The following is an 18,906-nucleotide window of genomic DNA, read 5'->3' as shown; positions in this document are numbered from 1 at the left end:
CGCTGCATCCAAAAGGCCCCCCGCTTACAATGCTATGATCACATAAATCAAATAATCATTAATTTAAAGATACAGGAGGCATAATATTAAAATCCCAATACAGGCCAGTAATTAGAGATAGGTCATTGTATAGGAATTAAAGCAGGCATATTTATTAGTACCCCGTGTAAGGTCCACCATCCCAATGTAAATCCCCAAGGGCAACGAGGGGCGATACAGAAATAGTGCTCATCAATATGGGCCATTCCCAAAAAAGGGAATTTTTCTTCCAAAGTAAAGCATTTATGGCATTACATAACAATTTAGGGTTCCTAGAAAGCTTAAGTGGGGAGGAAACAGTTAAAAGAAAGCTGTTCGTTAAGCCCTCCCGGGGTCAAGGATCCCATTTTGAAGATCCATGCTAATTCTTTTTGCAAAAGTATCCTATCAAAATCCCCTCCTCTTGGGCTAGGCCTGGCCAATTCTAATACCGAGAAATGAATACAAGTGATGTCTCCACGGTGCACCGTGTTTACATGACGGGAGATTGGAGTATCCCGGCCATTCCGGATGTCCGAAAGGTGCTCCCCCACACGCCTTCGGAGTTCTCTCAGGGTCTTGCCCATATAGTCCAAAGGACACGTACAAGTGGCCCTGTAGACAACTCCCGACGTTTTACAGTTGCTAAAGTCACGCAAAAAGAAGGTTTTTCCTGTGGCTGCACTAGTAACCTTCCTACATTGCTCCATGAAATCACAATATCTACAATCACCTCAGCGAAACATCCCACAGATGCGTCTATCTAACCAAGTCCCTACTGGTCGTGGTCCCTGGTACATGCTATGCACAAGTCTGTCCCCTATTGTGCGTCCCCGCCTATAAGTGATACAAGGAGATTTTGTAATGTATTTCATCAGGTCAGAGTCAGCTCTCAGTATCGTCCAGTGTTTTTTAATCACCGAGAAGACCCATTCGGACTGCATATCATAAGTGCCAATAATGCGTGTAACATTGTGGTCACTTTCCCGTATCTTCGGGGTCATGAGTGTATGTCTACTGGTGTTTTTAGCATAGGCATAGGACCGTTGAAGGACTTGTTTAAGATAGCCACGATCCAGGAACCTACCAAATAGGTCTGACGCCTGTGTCCTAAAATCTTCCTCTTTGGAACAGTTTCTGCATATCCGCAGAAACTGTCCCTTAGGGATACCCCTTCTAAGGGGAAGGGGGTGATGACTATCCCATTTCAGGAGGGAGTTAGTCGCTGTGGGTTTGCGGTGTGTAGATGTGTGGATTTTACCCCCCTCATCTTTTGATATCACAAGATCCAAAAAGGTGATGGAGTTCCAGTCACAAGTGTGAGTAAACCTAAGCCCCAGAGTATTGGTGTTGAGGCCCCCAATAAATTGTTCAAAATCAAAAATAGAACCTGTCCAGAGGATGAGGATGTCATCAATGTATCGGATCCAAAGTCCGATACATTGATGAAATTCCCCATCCTCCCCCCCCAAAAACCACCGTTTCCTCCCACCAGCCCAGGAATAAATTAGCATAACTGGGGGCACAAGGGCTCCCCATAGCTGTACCCCTGAGCTGGTGGAAGTACAGTGCCTACAAGTAGTATTCAACCTCCTGCAGATTTAGCCGGTTTACACATTCGGAATTAACTTGGCATTGTGACATTTGGACTGTAGATCAGCCTGGAAGTGTGAAATGCACTGCAGCAAAAAAGAATGTTATTTCTTTTTTTATTTTTTTTTAAATTGTGAAAAGTTTATTCAGAGGGTCATTTATTATTCAACCCCTCAAACCACAAGAATTCTGTTTGGTTCCCCTAAAGTATTAAGAAGTATTTCAGGCACAAAGAACAATGAGCTTCACATGTTTGGATTAATTATCTCTTTTTCCAGCCTTTTCTGACTAATTAAGACCCTCCCCAAACTTGTGAACAGCACTCATACTTGGTCAACATGGGAAAGACAAAGGAGCATTCCAAGGCCATCAGAGACAAGATCTTGGAGGGTCACAAGGCTGGCAAGGGGTAAAAAACCCTTTCCAAGGAGTTGGGCCTACCTGTCTCCACTGTTGGGAGCATCACCCGGAAGTGGAAGGCTTATGGAACTACTGTTAGCCTTCCACGGCCTGGACAGCCTTTGAAAGTTTCCACCCGTGCCGAGGCCAGGCTTGTCCGAAGAGTCAAGGCTAACCCAAGGACAACAAGGAAGGAGCTCCGGGAAGATCTCATGGAAGTGGGGACATTGGTTTCAGTCAATACCATAAGTAACGTACTCCACCGCAATGGTCTCCGTTCCAGACGAGCCCGTAAGGTACCTTTACTTTCAAAGCGTCATGTCAAGGCTCGTCTACAGTTTGCTCATGATCACTTGGAGGACTCTGAGACAGACTGGTTCAAGGTTCTCTGGTCTGATGAGACCAAGATCGAGATCTTTGGTGCCAACCACACACGTGACGTTTAGAGACTGGATGGCACTGCATATGTGATGCCCTGGACAGGCCAGGGGCCACAGGTAACAACACACACACACCTCCACCCTCAGCAGTTCACAGCAGACATCCCCAGTGAAACTTGATTCCTTTCCTCGGGCTCAGACAGACACACCAGGTGGGCAGAGTCAGGAGAAGCAGACACCCACCCAGGAGTTTAGCTGGCCTGAGGCAGGAAACAAGCCCAGTCAAGTCCAGGGAGAGGAGGAGAGAGAAGGTCTGCAGGGAGACAGAAGCAGACAGGGGCCTAGGTTGGAGCCTAAGGCCCCCGTGCAGAGAGTGAGGCAGACGGTAGTGGCCGTCTGCGAGAGCCGGGAAGACAGTTGGTGGAACCGTAGGTAGCCGGGGCTGGGCGGTGGCCCACTGGTACTGAATCGGGGAGCCAGCTGGAAACCGGATTGCAGGAGGAGCGTGCTCGGAGGTAAAAGAGAGGACTTACATTACCAACCTGGGGTCAGGGGAAAAACACCGCAGCCGCCTGTGGGACCAGTCCATCCAGCCGTGTGTTTTACTGAGAACTGTGTCATCATTACTGGCTGAGTGAGTACCACCGTGCCATGCGGCACAGCGCTGCCCCCGCGACCGAGGAGCGGCGAGCGTCCAGAGGTGGACCCACTGGACCGTGCACCGGACTCCCCCAGAAGGCGACCAGCAGCTAACCCCTATACAGGGACTGTGCGGCGCCTCCCCAGAAGGCCTAAATGCACGGCGGCCGGTAGTAGGAGTCTCTGTAGGGCCAGGTGTAGCAAGGTTGTGACGTCCACAGCCGGCAGAACATGGAAACGGCACCGGAGATGTTCACAGCAGGTGACGTCCACAGTAGGTACGATACAGATAATGTCCACAGCAGGTAGGGCACGGTGACGTCCACTGTCGGTATGAGCGGTGACGTCCACTGCGGGTATGTATAGATAGTGTCCACGGCAGGTATGGCACGGTGACGTCCACGGTAGGTATAAGTCGTGATGTCCACAGCCGGAATGGTATAGATGGCACTACGGTGAGACACAGGATTAGAATCAGGTAACAAATGCACGGATAACAAATAATAGCACAAACGGATTTGGACACTGGCAATGCACTAATAGAGGCGTTGCTCGGGCGCCTGCTGCTGGGGGAGGTGAACTTAAATACCTATTAGGCAACAGGTGACCTCTGAGGTCACTTCCTGAAAATGGGGCATGCCACTGTAAGAAAGGGGGCGTGGCCTCGCGCGCAGCCTAGAGTCACTTACAGCAATTCTGTGTGAGGAGGAGACTGCAGCAGGCCTAGGAGTGGGAGCAGCGTCTGCAGAGCTATGGGACCGGTAAGAGGAAGGCCTTCGCTGCCTGGGAGTGGGGGCAGGAGTGCACGTGGGAGCCATGCTGGGACTGGGCAGATGTGAGGGAGAGCTCCCCCCCCGGGGTATGGTGGGACCAGGCGTTACAGTACCCCCCCCTGAATCCCCCTTCTCCTCAGGAAGCTCCGGAGGAGACGAGGAGCATCCACGTCCTCCGCAGGTACCCACGTCCTCTCCTCAGGACCGAACCCCTTCCAGTCCACCAGATAGTAGATTTACCTCGGACCTCCTTAGCCTCAAGGATGGCTTTTACCTCATAGACGTCACCATCACCAACAGGAGGAGGCGAAGCCCCAGGATCACTGTGGAAACGGCTCAGGACCACCGGCTTGAGGAGGGACACATGGAAGGAGTTCGGGATGCAAAGCGTCGACGGCAGCTTCAACTTGTAGGACACCTCATTGATCCGTCAGAGCACTTCAAAGGGACCAATGAAGCGGGGACCCAGCTTGTAAGACGGCTGTTTCAGGCGGACATACTTAGACGAGAGCCAGACTTTATCTCCGGGTTGGAAGAAAGGAACATCCAGACGGTTCTTGTCAGCGTGTTTCTTCATGTGGACAGAGGACCGTTCCAGAGCCGACTTGGTCTCAGCCCAGACGGCGGAGAAGGACCCCATGAGGTCATCAGCTGCAGGGTTGCCTGAGGAACATGTCACAGGACACGGCACTTTGGGTCGCTGTCCATACACCAACCTGGAACGGAGATTTAGCAGAGGACTCACTTTCATGGTTGTTATAGGAGAACTCGGCCCATGGAAGCAGTTTGACCCAGTTGCTGTGGTGTTCGTCCACGAAGTGGCGGAGATAGTTAGTCAGGACTTGGTTAATGCGCTCCACTTGCCCATTGGACTGAGGGTGGTAGGCAGAAGAAAAGTCCAATTCCACATCCATCATCTTGCAGACTGCTCTCCAAAACCGAGCGGTGAACTGGACCCCTCTGTCGGACACGATATGGAGAGGCAAGCCGTGATGCCGGAAGATATGTTGAATGAATAATTCAGCAAGAACCGGAGCGGACGGTAGCCCGGAGAGTGGTGTGAAGTGGGCCATCTTGGAGAACCGGTCCACCACCACCCAGATGACTGTGCAGCCAGACGATTTTGGCAGGTCCGTGATGAAATCCATGCCGATATGTTGCCATGGAGCGGATGGTACGGGTAAAGGAAGCAAAGGGCCCGCCGGAAGAGTCTTCGGGACCTTGTTCCGGGCACAGGAGGAACAGGATGAACAAAAGTCCTGGACGTCTCGACGTAGCCCTGGCCACCAGTAATATCGGGATATCAATTGCAGAGATTTCTTTTGACCCACGTGACCTGCTATTCGGGAAGAGTGTCTCCATCGGAGTACACGTTCTCTATCGACCTCAGCAACAAACATTAGCTTGGAAGGTTCAATGATGTGCCGAGGTTCATCTTCCTGATCCTCTAACAGGAATGCTTGAGACAGCGCATCGGCCTTCAGGTTCTTCTCGGCTGGACGGAAATGCAGAACAAAATCAAAGCGGGCGAAGAATAATGACCATCGGGCCTGTCGGGGGTTTAGCCTGTGGGCTGTCTGGAGATATGCCAGATTCTTGTGGTCAGTATAGATGGTAACTGGATGCAATGACCCTTCCAGCAGGTATCGCCATTCTTCCAGGGCCAGCTTGACTGCCAGCAACTCACGGTGTCCGATTGAGTAGTTTCGTTCTGCTGGGGAGAAAGCCTTAGAAAAGAAGCCACAGGTTACTGTCTTACCCTCTGACGTTTTCTGTGTAAGAACCGCACCGGCTCCGGATGAGGAGGCATCTACCTCAAGAATAAACGGCTTGTTCGTGTCGGGTCTGTGTAAGGCTGGAGCAGAAGCGAAGGCTCGTTTAAGGGACAGGAACGATTCTTCAGCTTCCAGGGTCCATTTCTTTGGGTTTTCCCCTTTGCGAGTGAGAGAGGTTATGGGACACACCAGAGACGAGAAGTGTGGAATTAATTGCCGGTAATAGTTGGCGAATCCCAGGAATCGCTGGATAGCCTTCAACCCTTCCGGACGGGACCAATTCAGTACGGCTGATACCTTATCGGGGTCCATCTTCAGGCCGGTATCAGAGACTATGTGGCCAAGGAAGGGTAGCGAGGTCTGCTCAAACAGGCATTTCTCGAGTTTGGCGTAAAGGCGATTCTCTCTCAATCTCCGCAGGACAAGACGGACATGTCTTCAATGGGTATGCAAGTCCGGAGAGAAGATAAGGATGTCGTCCAAATACACGACTACACAGGTGTATAGAAGATCACGGAAGACGTCGTTCATGAGCTCCTGGAAGACCGCTGGAGCGTTACTGAGCCCGAAGGGCATCACTTGATATTCATAGTGCCCATCCCGAGTGTTGAACGCAGTCTTCCATTCATCTCCCGACCGAATGCGGACCAGATTGTACGCACCCCGGAGATCTAATTTGGAGAAGATCTTGGCACCTTGAAAGCGGTCAAACAGTTCCGGTATCAATCTGCGGTAGTCAATGCAAGGCCGTAGACCCCCGTCCTTTTTTCCCACAAAGAAGAAACTCGCTCCGGCAGGAGAGGAGGATTTTTGGATGAAGCCTCGTGCTAGATTTTCCTTTATGTAATCTGACATGGCTTGGGTCTCTTCTCGGGACAGAGGGTAGATGCGCCCACGCAGAGGGGTTGCCCCGGGGAGCAGGTCGATGGGACAATCGTAGGGTCTGTGTGGTGGCAACGTCTCAGCCTCCTTCTTGTCAAAGACATCGGCATAGGCCCAATAGGCAGGGGGTAACCCAGGAAGCGTGACCGGTTCAACGGGTCGGTGCGGAGGATGCACTGGTTTCAGGCAGTTGCTGTGGCAAGACGCACCCCATTGCAGGATGTCTCCAGAATCCCAGTCCAGTCTGGCTTGTGTGACCGAAGCCAGGGTATTCCCAATAGTAGGGCATGCATCATGCCAGGGAGTACGTGGAAGGCGATGGTCTCAGAGTGTAGCAACCCCACTTGCATAGTACAGTTCTCCGTGATGTACCGGATGGGTTCGGATAGCGGTTTTCCATCCACGGAAGAAAGACTGATGGGGGTAGCAAGACATCGGACGGGAATCCGGTGTAGGTCCACCACGGCTTGTTGGTTAAAGTTCCTGGCAGAGCCTGAATCCAGGAACGCATGCTCTGACAACCGGATGGAACCACAGGACAAGGATACAGGTACATGGAGAAAAGGAGAGGACTTGGCATGACCTAGGGTGGCCTCTCCGATGGACCCTAGGCTCTGTAGTTTCCCGGCTTTACTGGACAGTCCTGACTCAGATGTTTGGCACTTCCGCAGTAGAAACACTCTCCTGCCATTCTCCGATTCCTCTGTCGCAGTCTGGACTCACTGACGCGATCGACCTCCATGGGCTCGAGCGGAGCAGTAGGTCGGGTGGAAGGAGGGGACATCGGCCTTTGGAAGGTGGGTGCAAGGCGCGGGGTTCTTTTCGCCCAGGTGACTTCTCTGGCACGCTCTTGGAAGCGGAGATCAATACGGGTAGCCAGAGAGATCAGCTCTTCCAGGGTGGTAGGTACATCCCGGCCGGCCAGTTCATCCTTGATTTTACCGGATAACCCTTCCCAGAAGGCAGCTACCAAGGCGTCATTGTTCCACTTGAGTTCGGAGGACAGAGTGCGGAATTCGATTGCATACTGTCCCACGGTGAGATTCCCCTGGTGGATTCTCATGAGCGAAGAGGCAGTAGACGAGAGACGGCCTGGCTCATCGAACACCTTACGGAAGATGGCCAGAAAGACGGACAGGACTTGAACGGTCGGGTCATTCCTCTCCCAGAGCGGATTCATCCAAGCCAGAGCCTGACCAGTCAGATGAGACATGATAAATGCGATTTTCGAGCGATCAGTCGCTCGCTGCAGCGGCGACAGCTCAAAGTGCAGGGAGCACTGGTTTAAGAAACCGCGACACAAACGGGGATCCCCTTCATACATGGGTGGTGAGGCCAGGCGGGAAGGAGACATGCATGTCGGTAATCCCGCAGAGTCGGGGGTTGTTGAGGAGGCCGGATTCTGCAGGGCGTATAGACGGGAATCCACGGACGCCATATATTCGGCCATGCGTCTCTGGGCCTCATGCTGGCGGGACAGTTCCTTCTGTAGTTCACTTAACTGGAAGCCGTCGGAGGATCCGGAAGTTTGCATGGATGCCAGACGGGATTCCACAGACTTCATGTGAGCCACTAATCTTGCTTGGGTCTCGCGTTGGCAGGAGAGCTCCTGTTGCAGGTCAGTCAGCGGGTTAACCTTGATCCCGGCGGAGTCCATGGCCCGAGCAAACTGTTACGCTCACCGAGGAGCGGCGAGCGTCCAGAGGTGGACCCACTGGACCGTGCACCGGACTCCCCCGAGAAGGCGACCAGCAGCTAACCCCTATACCGGGACTGTGCGGCGCCTCCCCAGAAGGCCTAAATGCACGGCGGCCAGGAACCGGTAGTAGGAGTCTCTGTAGGGCCAGGTGTAGCAAGGTTGTGACGTCCACAGCCGGCAGAACACGGAAACGGCACCGGAGATGTTCACAGCAGGTGACGTCCACAGTAGGTACGATACAGATAATGTCCACAGCAGGTAGGGCACGGTGACGTCCACTGTCGGTATGAGCGGTGACGTCCACTGCGGGTATGTATAGATAGTGTCCACGGCAGGTATGGCACGGTGACGTCCACGGTAGGTATAAGTGGTGACGTCCACAGCCGGAATGGTATAGATGGCACTACGGTGAGACACAGGATTAGAATCAGGTAACAAATGCACGGATAACAAATAATAGCACAAACGGATTTCGACACTGGCAATGGACTAATAGAGGCGTTGCTCGGGCGCCTGCTGCCGGGGGAGGTGAACTTAAATACCTATTAGGCAACAGGTGACCTCTGAGGTCACTTCCAGAAAATGGGGCATGCCACTTTAAGAAAGGGGGCGTGGCCTCGCGCGCAGCCTAGAGTCACTTACAGCAATTCTGTGTGAGGAGGAGACTGCAGCAGGCCTAGGAGTGGGAGCAGCGTCTGCAGAGCTATGGGACCGGTAAGAGGAAGGCCTTCGCTGCCTGGGAGTGGGGGCAGGAGTGCACGTGGGAGCCATGCTGGGACTGGGCAGATGTGAGGCAGAGCTCCCCCCCCGGGGTCTGGTGGGACCAGGCGTTACAGTTTGTCATGTGATCTCTGTGCTTGGCAATGGCCGTTGCATCCTTTTGAGGTCCCGCGCATGCGCTCTATCAGTGTTTACCTTCCTCTGCATGATTCCTCCCAGCCTCCGTACCGCGCGCTCGTGCGCACTAACAGCAATGTACTGGGCATGCGCACTCGCGGTGCTGACGGTGGTGGGTGATTGTTTGAATGGCCCGCGCCTGATTGTGAGGTGCTGGCCTATTTAAACCCCACATATGCAGCTCCATGACGTCTCTGTGGACCGTGGTGGTGTTCATCCGTGCAGCATTGTCTGCACCACTGCTGATTCTGATGATCCTTGGCGCCATGGACCTGCATGTCTGTTGTTAATTCTACATGGGCAAGTACTTTATTCTACTGTATTGCTTCTCTATCCTCATGCCACATGATTTGTAGTTCTAATTGTGGATTACTGTGCTTGTATTATGTTCACTATTAGTTTTCTGATTGTATTTACCTTATAGCCTCCTGATGAACCACGTATTTTTATGTGGGGAAACGCGTCGAGGTGGAGACTTTATATGATGATTGATGGTTCACCTTGCTATAAAGGATATTTGGACAATGCCAATATATAGCTGTTTGGATCTGAATAGCAAATTGGATGCCCTTGGACTGCATTATCTGATGAACTATCCAATATATGGTGCAGCCTGAACACATTAACCACAGTCCTAAGCTAAGTTTGGCCATTTGTGATATCCTGTTCTGTGAACCTTATGATATCAATCTGTGTACTGTATTTGAATGCACTTACTTCTACTATTATACTGAATAGTCACTGGTCACTATATATATATTTGTATATTTACACTGTTGGTGTGATTGTTTACCTAATAAAAATATATTATATGGGAATAAGGATTTAATTTCACTCTTAACTATTATTCCCGAGACTCCTAGTCTAGCCCATATTAGTGTGGTGCAGGATACTCAGCCAAACATATTGACGTATGGGTCCCTGTGCTGAAGAGATGGAGGACTATCTAATTTGATCTGCTGGTAAACTGTTCACAAGTATTATGCCATTGACAGAAGCAGCTAAGATTGTGTCATGCAAAAGAGACCATGAAGTGTGCTGTTAGTTGTTCATTATACTTAAGTGTTATGCCAAGTATAGACTGCCTTGTTTTTAAGAGCGTGTCTGTTGACCTGGACAGGAGGTCTCATGGACCTGGTGTGGAATGGAATAGGAATGACCTGAAGGTGAAAGTACTCATAGTAACACCACCAGCATAAACAGTGACAAGCAAAAGGGTAACAATGTTTTGAACTTTTGACTTGCAACTACACCGTGTGCAGAATTATTAGGCAAGTTGTATTTTTGAGGATTTCTTTTATTATTGATCAACAACTATGTTCTCAATCAGCCCACAAGACTCATAAATATCAAAGCTTAATATTTTTGGAAGTTGGAGTGGTTTTTTTTTAGATTTAGCTATCTTATGAGGATATCTGTTTGTGCAGGTATATTACTGTGCAGAATTATTAGGCAACTTAAAAAAAAACTAATATATTCCCATCTCACTTGTTTATTTTCACCAGGTAAACCAATATAACTGCACATAATTTAGAAATAAACATTTCTGACATGCAAAAACAAAACCCCAAAAAATTAGTGACCAATATAGCCATGTTTCTTTATGATGACCCTCAACAGCCTACCATCTATTGATTCTGTCAGTTGCTTGATCTGTTTACGATCAACATTGCATGCAGCAGCCACCACAGCCTCCCAGACACTGTTCCGAGAGGTGTACTCTTTTCCCCCCTGTAGATTTCACATTTTATGAGGGACCACATGTTCTCTATGGGGTTCAGATCAGGTGAAGAAGGGGGCCATGTCATTATTTTTTCATCTTTTAGACCTTTACTGGCTAGCCACGCTGTGGAGTAGTTGGATGCATGTGATGGAGCATTGTCCTGAATGGAAATCATGTTTTTCTTGAACGATACCGACTTCTTGAAGAAGTTGTCTTCCAGAAACTGGTAGTAGGTCTGGGAGTTGAGCTTCACTCCATCTTCAACCCGAAAAGGTCCCACAAGTTCATCTTTGATGATACCAGCCCATACCAGTACCCCACCTCCACCTTGCTGACGTCTGAGTTGGAATGGAGCTCTATGCCCTTTACTGATCCAGCCTCTGGCCCATCCATCTTGCCCATCAAGAGTCACCTCTCATTTCATGAGTCCATAAAACCTTTGAAAAATCAGTCTTAAGATATTTCTTGGCCCAGTCTTGATGTTTTATCTTATGTTTCTTGTTCAAAGGTGGTCGTTTTTCAGCCTTCCTTACCTTGGCCATGTCCCTGAGTATGGCACACCTTGTGCTTTTTGATACTCCAGTAACGTTGCAGCTCTGAAATATGGCCAAACTGGTGGGAAATGGCATCTTAGCAGCTTCACGCTTGATTTTCCTCAATTCATGGGCAGTTATTTTGTGCCTTTTTTGCCCAAAAAGCTTCTTGCGACCGTGTTGGCTATTTGCCATGAAACGCTTGATTGTTCGATGATCACACTTCAAAACTTTGGCAATATCAAGACTGCTGCATCCCTCTGCAAGACATCTCACAATTCTGGACTTTTCAGAGCCCGTCATTTCTCTCTTCTGACCCATTTTGCCAAGGGAAAGGAAGTTGTCTAATAATTAAGCACACGTTATGGGTTACTGGGTGCAAAAAACCTACTACCCATAGTGATGTTTTTTTAGGTTTTTTGCACCCAGTTCAGACTTAGAATGGTGTTCCAAACGTTATTCGTTATTGTTAGTACTTTTTCGTTTGTGAACCCTCCCCACCACACCTATTGCCAATCCATATAATACGCATAAATAGCCTGGGTCTCAGCTTCCCATACACGGTAAGTTTTTTAACTGCATGAGAGGACACACACAAGCTAGGGACCCCAACGTAGAGAAATACTTTGGCGTAGTGTTGGGGCTCTATTGCATTGATCAATTCAGTAGCTAAATTTCTCTTGATTCATATGTTCATGGCAGTAATGCAGATTCCATTTTTCACATTTTCACTATTACATATAGCTATTGGATTTTTCAAGTCAGTATTCACACAGCAGTTTCTGCTATTCCATGTATTCCCCTTACATAGTCACTGGTGTGCATACCTTATCTCCCCATAGTGATGTTTTTTTAGGTTTTTTGCACCCAGTTCAGACTTAGAATGGTGTTCCAAACGTTATTCGTTATTGTTAATCACCAGATCTTAACCCAATTGAGCATGCATTTCACTTGCTGAAATCCAGACTTAAGACTGAAAGACCCACAAACAAGCAAGACCTGAAGGCTGCGGCTGTAAAGGCCTGGCAAAGCATTAAGAAGGAGGAAACCCAGCGTTTGGTGATGTCCATGGGTTCCAGACTTAAGGCAGTGATTGCCTCCAAAGGATTCGCAACAAAATATTGAAAATAAAAATATTTTGTTTGGGTTTGGTTTATTTGTCCAATTACTTTTGACCTCCTAAAATGTGGAGTGTTTGTAAAGAAATGTGTACAATTCCTACAATTTCTATCAGATATTTTTGTTCAAACCTTCAAATTAAACGTTACAATCTGCACTTGAATTCTGTTGTAGAGGTTTCATTTCAAATCCAATGTGGTGGCATGCAGAGCCCAACTCGCGAAAATTGTGTCACTGTCCAAATATTTCTGGACCTAACTGTATCATCCTTTTCATACCCATAGTACTTGAGTGAACAAAATAAGTAATCATGTAGGATATTCACACATACTGTATCTCAGCATTGAGACCATCATCGATCCTGGTCAAATACTCAATGCCTTTGGATGCGAAACAATCCCATATCATCAGTCTTCCTCCACTGAACCTGACAGTTCCTTCATTTTTTAGCTAATAAGTTAGCATCTTTCTTATTTCTTAAAGACCTATTTGCACACATCAAAGCCAAGTCTGTTGTCTTTTGTCTAATCACTTCAAATCACCCATTTCCAATCTTCTACTGTCCACTTTTGGTATGTTTTTACAAACTCAAGTCAACGCTTCTTATGATAATATTGAAGTTGAAGCTTCTTTACCTTTTTGGGTCATCATTCCAGACTTCTGTAACGTGCGTTGCCCAGGGCTCGCATGAATGTCTGTGATCTCACTATTACGAAGCATAACAGCCACTTCCACTGCCGAATTTGCCATGCCATGCAGTAATAGACCTTGTGTTGAGCCGACTTGTTGAGTCCGATATTTTGCCTGGATGTCCGCCTATTAGCTTTTGAGTGGATGGATGGACTTTAGTTCTTAGTCTTCCAACTGTCATAGCACTGACATGATGCATTTTGGCAATTATCTTGGCCAAGAAACTGATATCAATGAGCTGGATGATGTTGTTCTTCATTTCTTGGGAAATCTTTTTCATGGCAGCTCCTCAACTCGAACCAGTGACTTTCGCTTCAGAAACAACCTAATAACACAATGAGCTATTAGGGAATGTGAGAACAGTTTGTAATTTATAGTATACAGGGAAAAAAAAGATTTTTCAAACACCAGAAGCAAAACAGTAACAATGGAGTAACATGACAAGAATCTGCATAACTAATTATATCCTAATAGTTGCAAGTCAAATTTATAAATGAGATAGACAATGAAATTAATATAAAATAAATATAAATGAATACAGAATGAAGGTAGTCTCATGCTCAAATCTGTACTGGATGGTGAGGTATGAAGCCTGAAAGTCAAACATTCATTGTTACCCTTGTGCTTGTCACTGTACACACGTTCAAAACATTCACTTTTCTGTAGCGTGACCGGGTGCCAAATATAAAACACTCGCCAAAGATATTAGGTTAAAAATTAAGTACTTGGTACACAATTTGGTCAATTTGTAATAAGCCCAACAGCCAGCAACAAGGCGTATCCTGTTGTTGGAGCACTAACCTTGAATGCCTTTACCTGGGCTAAAAGCCTATAATTCAAAGGGCAGGAAGGATCCAGCTATAATTATAATTAAAATGCCTTTGGCTGGTGGACGGAGTGCTCAATTAAAAGGGAGTATGCTACAAATATCAAAAAACTGACCAGCACATCCAAAAAACAGACAAATGTGAACAGGTGCATTCTGAAGGAACTAATCTATACAATTAAAGCAAATACAGCTGGCTCACTGAAATGCTATTAGGTAAGCATTGAATATAAGGAATTTGTAACTGCATTACTGCCATAAAAACTAGATTATAAATGAGGTACTTGGTACACAATTTGGCCAATTCATGATAAGCCTAAGGCCTCTTTCACATGTCTGTGCCCCCGGTACGTGTGTGGTCCGTTTCCTCACGTACCGGAGACATGGACACACGTAGACGCATTAAAATCAATGGGTCTGCGTTCACGTGCGTTTTCTGCCATGGACCATGTGTACGTGTGGAGCATACGTTTCCCCGTTTTCTCCGGCATCACGGGTGTCATACGGAACACAAACGGATGTGTTCCGTGTGACACGCACCAGACACACACTTTACTCATCTTCTCCAGCCCTCCTGTCTCTGCCGCTGCTGTCACTTGCTGCCGACCGCCGCTCATTATGCTCATTGCATATTCACTTCACTGCAGCCAGAAGCAGCAGCAGCGGGGAGTCGGCAGGACCGGAGATCGAAGATCAGCTCCACGGACAGCGACGCCAGGGACAGGTGAGTAGAAAGTTTCCATTTTCCGTGTGTTATCACGGATAACACACGGAGAACACACGTGAGCCATAAACACGGCTCACGGAGGGCAAAACGCACCTTTGACACGTCCGTGAAAAACGTGCGTGGTTTTTCACGGACGTGTGAAAGAGGCCTAAGGCTATGTGTCCACGGTAGAATGTTGCTGCAGATTTTTCTGCATGAAAATCCGCGACTTTCGCGGCAAATCCGCACCTTTTTTTTGCCGCGGATTTGCAGCGGATTTACCGCGGAATTGCCGCGGATTTTGATGCGGATTTTTTTTTTTTCCCCATTCTATAGCCAAAATCCGGATCAAAATCCGCAACAATAATTGACATGCTGCAGATTTTTCCGGATCAAAATCCGCGGCAAATCCGCTGCGGAAAAATCCGCAGCATGGACACAGCATTTCCAAAATGCCATTGAAATGGCTTGGAAGTGCCGCTGCTGCAGATTTTCGGAAAATCCGCTGCTTTTCCGCGAGAAATCCGCGGCAAAATCCGCGCATTTTCCGCAGCGTGGACACATGGCCTAAAGGCTGCTTTACACCAAACAATCTATTGTGCGATAGATCGTCGGGGTCACGGTTTTTGTGACGCACATCCGGCATCGCTGGCGATGCCGGCCTGTGTGACACCTCCTAGCGACGCAATATCGCTCACAAATCGTGAGTCGTGTACTGCTCGCTAGGTTCCATAATATCGTTTAATTTAGTTGTTCATCGTTTCCGGGGTAGCACACGCCGCTCCGTGTGACACCCTGGGAACGATGAACAGCAGCTCACCTGCGTCACGCGGCCGCCGCCGGCTATGTGAAGGAAGGAGGTGGGTGGGATGTTTACGTCCCGCTCATCTCTGCCCCTCCGCTTCCATTGGCTGGCGGCCGTGTGACGTCGCTGTGACGCCGAACGTCCCTCCCACTCCAAGAAGTGGACGTTCGCCGCCCACAGCGAGGTCGCACGAGAGGTAAGTACGTGTGACGGGGGTTACCGACTTTGTGCGCCACGGGCAGCGATTTGCCCGTGACGCAAAGAGGACGCGGGCGGGTACAATTGATTGTGAAATTGCACAATCGGTTGTACCGTGTAAAGCAGCCTTAACACTGTACCCCATTATTGGGACCCTAAATTTGAATGCCTTTACCTGGTCCAAAAGCCTACAATATAAAGAGCAGGTAAGATCCATCTATAATTATAATTAATATGCCCTTGCCTGGTGAATGGATTGCTCAGTCAGAAGTGAGTATACTACAAATATCAAAAAACTGACTAGCACATACAACCTACAGACAAATGTGAACAGGTGCATACTGAAGCAACTAGGCAATACAATTAAAGTGAATACAGCTACAAACTGAAATGGTATTAGGTAAACATTGAATATAAAGAATTTGGAACTGCATTACTGTCATAGAAACTAGGTTAAAAATGTGGTATTTGGTACAAAATTTGGCCACTTTGTGATAAGACCAACAGTCAGTGACAAGGCGTACTCTGTTGTTTGGACCCTAATTTTAAATGGTTCTACCTGTGCAAAAAGCCTACAATTTAAAGGACAGGTAGGATTCAGCTATAATTAGAATTAAAATGCCCTTGGCTGGTGGAAGGATTACTCAGTCAGAAGGAAGTTGGACTTATTATGATTTGGCCAAATTGTGAACAATTTTTAACCTAGTTTCTATGGCAGTAATGCGATTCCAAATCTCTTATATTCAACTAGAAGGTGGCCCGATTCTAACGCATCGTGTATTCTACAATTTATTGTGTAGTTAATGTATGATTTTTGTTATATATATATATATATATATATATATATATCTAGATGTTGTTGTGTGTAGTTGCCAAGTGTTTGTGTAGGGCGCTGTAAATGTTCTGGGTGTTGTCTGGGTGTGGGGGTGTGTAAGAGCGTTGTTGTTTGTGTGTTGCGTTGTTTGTGAAGCGCTGTGTGTCTGCAGCGCTGTGTGTGGTGCTGTGTGTTGCGCGGTTTGTGTGGGTGTGTGTGTGTGGGGTGCGTGTGTGTGTTTTGGGGGAGGTATGTTTTGTGCAGTGTGTGTGTGTTGTGCGGTATGTGCGTATATTTGTGTGTGCTGCGGTGTTTGTGTGTTGGGTGTTGTGTGTGTGTGGCGTTGTCTGTGTGTGTGGGTGTCTGTGTAGGGCAGTGTTTGTGGTTCCCAGTGTGTGTGTGGTGTGTTGTGCGGTGCGTGTGTGGCGGTGTGTGTGTGTTTTGGGGGGAGATGTGCACTCCCATCGTGCTCTATCCCTCATGCTGCGCACCCCTATTGTGCTCCATCCCTCATGCTTCGCATCCTCATTGTGCTCCATCCTCCATGCTGCGCACCCCCATCATGCTCCATCCCCCATGGTGCACACCCCTATCATGCTTCATCCCCCAAGCTGCGCACCCCCATTGTGCTTCATCCCCCCATGCTGCGCACCCCCCATCGTGCTTCATCCCCCCATGCTGCGCACCCCCCATCGTGCTTCATCCCCCCATGTTGCGCTCCCCCTATCGTGCTCCATCCCCCATGCTGTGCACGCCTTAGAGAAGAGTATAATAGGAGGACTATAATAGGAGGAGTATAATAGGAGGAGTAGTCCTGGGGAGAGAGGAGTATAATAGGAGGAGTAGTCCTGGGGAGAGAGGAGTATAATAGGAGGAGTAGTCCTGGGGGGAGAGGAGTATAATAGGAGTAGTCCTGGAGGGAGAGGAGGATAATACGAGGAGTAGTCCTCAGGGGAGAGGATTATAATAAGAGGAGTTGTCCTTGAGGTGAGGAGTATAATAAGAGGAGTAGTCCTGGGGAGAGAGGAGTATAATAGGAGGAGTAGTCCTGGGGGGAGAGGAGTATAATAGGAGGAGTAGTCCTGGGGGAGAGGAGTATAATAGGATGAGTAGTCCTGGGTAGAGAGGAGTATAATAGGAGGAGTACTCCTGGGGTGGAGAGGAGTATAATAGGAGGAGTAGTCCTGGGGGGTGAGGAGTATAATAGGAGGAGTAGTCCTGGGGGGGGGAGGAGTATAATAGGAGGAGTAGTCCTGGGGGGTGAGGAGTATAATAGGAGGAGTAGTCCTGGGGTGAGGAGTATAATAGGAGGAGTAGTCCTTGGGGTAGAGGAGTATAATAGGGGGAGTAGTCCTGGGGGGTGAGGAGTATAATAAGAGGAGGAGTCCTGGCGGGAGAGGAGGATAATAGGAGGAGTAGTCCTGGGGGGAGAAGAGTATAATAGGAGTAGTCCTGGGGGGAGAGGAGGATAATAGGAATAGTAGTCCTGGGAACAGAGGAGTGTAATAGGAGTAGTAGTCCTGGAAAGAGAGGAGTGTAATAGGAGTAGTAGTCCTGGGGAGAGAGGAGTATAATAGGAGAAGTAGTCCTGGGGGAGAGGAGAATAATAGGAGGAGTAGTCCTGGGGAGAGAGGAGTATAATAGGAGTAGTCTTAGGGAAAGAGGAGTATAATAGGGGGAGTAGTCCTGGGGGGAGAAGAGTATAGTAGGAGTAGTAGTCCTGGGGGAGAGAGGAGTGTAATAGGAGTAGTAGTCCTGGGGAGAGAGGAATATAATAGGAGGAGTAGTCCTGGGGAGAAGAGTATAATAGGAGGAGTAGTCCTGGAGGTGAGGAGTATAATAGGAGGAGGAGTCCTGGAGGTGAGGAGTATAATAGGAGGAGTAGTCCTGGAGGTGAGGAGTATAATAGGAGGAGTAGTCCTGGGGGGAAAGGAGGATAATAGGGGGAGTAGTCCTGGGGAGAAAGGAAGATAATAGGAGGAGTAGTCCTGGGGGGGAGAGGAGTATAATAGGAGGAGTAGTTCTGGGGGGAGAGGAGTATAATAGGAGGAGTAGTCCTGGGTAGAGAGGAGTATAATAGGAGGAGTAGTCCTGGGGGGTGAGGAGTATAATAGGAGGAGTAGTCCTCGGGGGTGAGGAGTATAATAGGAGGAGTAGTCCTCGGGGGAGAGGAGTATAATAGGGGGAGTAGTCCTGGGGAGAGAGGAATATAATAGGAGGAGGAGTCCTGGGGAGAAGAGTATAATAGGAGGAGTAGTCCTAGGGAGAGAGGAGTATAATAGGAGGAGTAGTCCTGGAGGTGAGGAGTATAATAGGAGGAGTAGTCCTGGAGGTGAGGAGTATAATAGGAGGAGTAGTTCCTGGGGAGAGAGGAGGATAATAGGAGGAGTAGTCCTGGGAGGAGAGGAGAGTAGTAGTCCTGGGGAGAGAGGAGTAT

Source organism: Anomaloglossus baeobatrachus, chromosome 5 (genome assembly GCF_048569485.1).
Source record: "Anomaloglossus baeobatrachus isolate aAnoBae1 chromosome 5, aAnoBae1.hap1, whole genome shotgun sequence".
NCBI classification, from domain to species: domain Eukaryota; kingdom Metazoa; phylum Chordata; class Amphibia; order Anura; family Aromobatidae; genus Anomaloglossus; species Anomaloglossus baeobatrachus.
Note: the sequence above shows the minus strand (reverse complement) of the source record.